The sequence below is a fragment of the Adiantum capillus-veneris genome, chromosome 19, assembly GCF_014529385.1.
Source record: "Adiantum capillus-veneris isolate H3 chromosome 19, ASM1452938v2, whole genome shotgun sequence".
In the NCBI taxonomy this organism is placed as follows: Eukaryota; Viridiplantae; Streptophyta; class Polypodiopsida; order Polypodiales; family Pteridaceae; genus Adiantum; species Adiantum capillus-veneris.
In genome coordinates this window covers 118,964,454-118,966,688 of record NC_140949.1, presented here as the reverse complement: position 1 = coordinate 118,966,688, position 2,235 = coordinate 118,964,454, and the positions used below count along the sequence as shown (strand labels likewise).

At 41.6% G+C, this 2,235-nt stretch overlaps 1 pseudogene; it reads right to left on the bottom strand.

Annotated features, from left to right (window-relative positions):
* Positions 1 to 225: 225 nt before the first annotated feature.
* LOC147434742 (uncharacterized) lies at positions 226 to 2,235 on the bottom strand (annotated as a pseudogene).

The following is a 2,235-nucleotide window of genomic DNA, read 5'->3' as shown; positions in this document are numbered from 1 at the left end:
TTCAAAATCCTTGATACATAGAGCATATGTAAACTGGGATCGCCGCACGGGATGTATATTGAAGAAAAATAAGACCGGTAAATACATTGGGGTACCAACATGAAAGATATGTAGTAGAAGTAGATATATTGGGGTGTTACGAGAATATCAAACTGAGTACTTAGGGATGTTACCAACCAGAAAGACAAAAATACTTATCATATCAAAAAGGAAGTCAAGAATGTGTTAGTCGTTGCTGGCGCTTCGTGCAAATGCATGATAGTTTTGATCAACATGAAGTGGCCTTCGGTATAGATCTTCTGTAGGACCACCCTCCCACAATACAGACCTTAACTGTGTCTCAAAATCTTGTTGTTGGATCTCCCAATTCTTTCGGGATTTCCTTGCTTCCTGTGCTTCAAGCCTTTTTTTTCTTTGTTGCCTCCCTTTCTGTTATGGTCTGAGCCCTCTTTTGTTCCTTTTCTACATGCTTTGTCTCCTTTGCCTTTGTAATTTCTTCCTTCTTTGCTGTTTTGGCTTTCATACTTTCCATATATTGGGAAGATGTTAGAATAAGACTATTGGTGTAGTCAACAAAGGCTTCTCGATGCACCTGTCTCACACAAACCTCAGTCCTTGGTATTTGCAGAAGATCAATGATACGTGTGCTCTCATTCATCTTCCTTGACTGGGTGAGATCCAATGGATGTTTTTTTTCCATTCCAAAATTGTGTGTCCTGGTTTGATCCCTTACTGGAGTGTCCATCTCATTGCTTGTGTGAGGGTTTTCGGCCAATGTGCTTGAGAGATCTGTATTAATTGTGTACACTACCTCAACTGTACATAGGTCTTCATGTGAAGCATCCTGAAAAGTAGATAAGTTGTCTGCTTCCATTAATTGTGTGAACAACATTGCTTGATCCACCTCTCCTTGTGTTTGTGATATATCCACACCAAGCTGAGTTGCCAAATTATTTAAAGCGAAAATTGCATCATCTTCCATGTTTGAATGCAATGGGGTGTTGGGTACCTGAGATGGATTTTCATCATTGTAGGACTGATCTTCTCTGGTTGCTTCTGTTGTAGAATCTTCCACCAGTGTGATATGACTGCTTGGCATTCCCTCGAAACGAATAGCTGCTGAATCCAATGGCCATATACCAGTTGCACGGAAGCCATCCTTGATATTAGATTGCGTGAAAGAGGATTTGATTGCCTTTGCCACAATAGATGCAATTTCTGTTTTTGAAGCTTGCCTTGATGAAGATTTTTGTTGCCAAATGTCTCTTTCCCGTCGAAATTGCACTTTTAGTGACTTGAACACACTTACATCTAAGGGCTGAAGTCTATGTGACGTATGTGCCGGTAGAGTAATTGTGTCAATTCCCTTTCATTAGCCTTTTTTACTACATCTAGGGAGACATGGCTTCCATGCCCATCTAGGATGAGAAGATGCCTACTAGACTTACCCACAGTTTTGGTAATGAATTTGTCAAAATGGAGCAGCCACGCTACAAAAAGCTCCCCAGTCATCCAAGCCTTCTTCTTCATCGCCATTGCTGCTCCAGGTTCGCAATGCTGAATATAGTTGCCCATGATACGACTGCCTTTAAATATGTAATATGAGGGAATTGCGCTTCCTGCAGCATTCACACAACACAGTACCGTCATCCACTCGCGTGAATCGCAAGTAACCCCGTATACTACCTTTGCCCCTTTCTTTGCAAGAACCTTCATACCCTTGTCCCTGGAGCCTTGAAATCTAGTTTCATCTACATTCCATATGTTGGTAGAGGGGTATTTGTGTTCTGTATAAAGATTCTTGAGGTTGTCATGAAGTGATTTGACAATTTCTGGGAGAAATCTGCTTGCTCTTGATTGGTCTAGTCCTTCGGACACTCTAAACACAAGGTTAGGATGTCTTCTCCGAAACCCTTCCCACCAACTCTTTCCTGGTATTCCATTAGAGAACATTGTATGCCTGGTTTGACATATTTCGGCGACTTTTAGCTTAACATCTAGTACAGACACACCATGGCTTGATTCACACTTCAAGAAAATCCATTGTAAAAGCGCATCTTCTTCTTGAGAACTTAGCTGAGTTGGTGGGCCTTTCTTCTTCTCTTGAGTCCTGCCTTCCTCCCAGTTTGTTATAGCAGATCGGCTGATTCCAAACTGTAAAGAGCATTTCCATAGGGAAAGACCCTCATCTCGTGCTTGTAATGCTTTTTCCATGTCCTTCTCTGTCCATCTCAA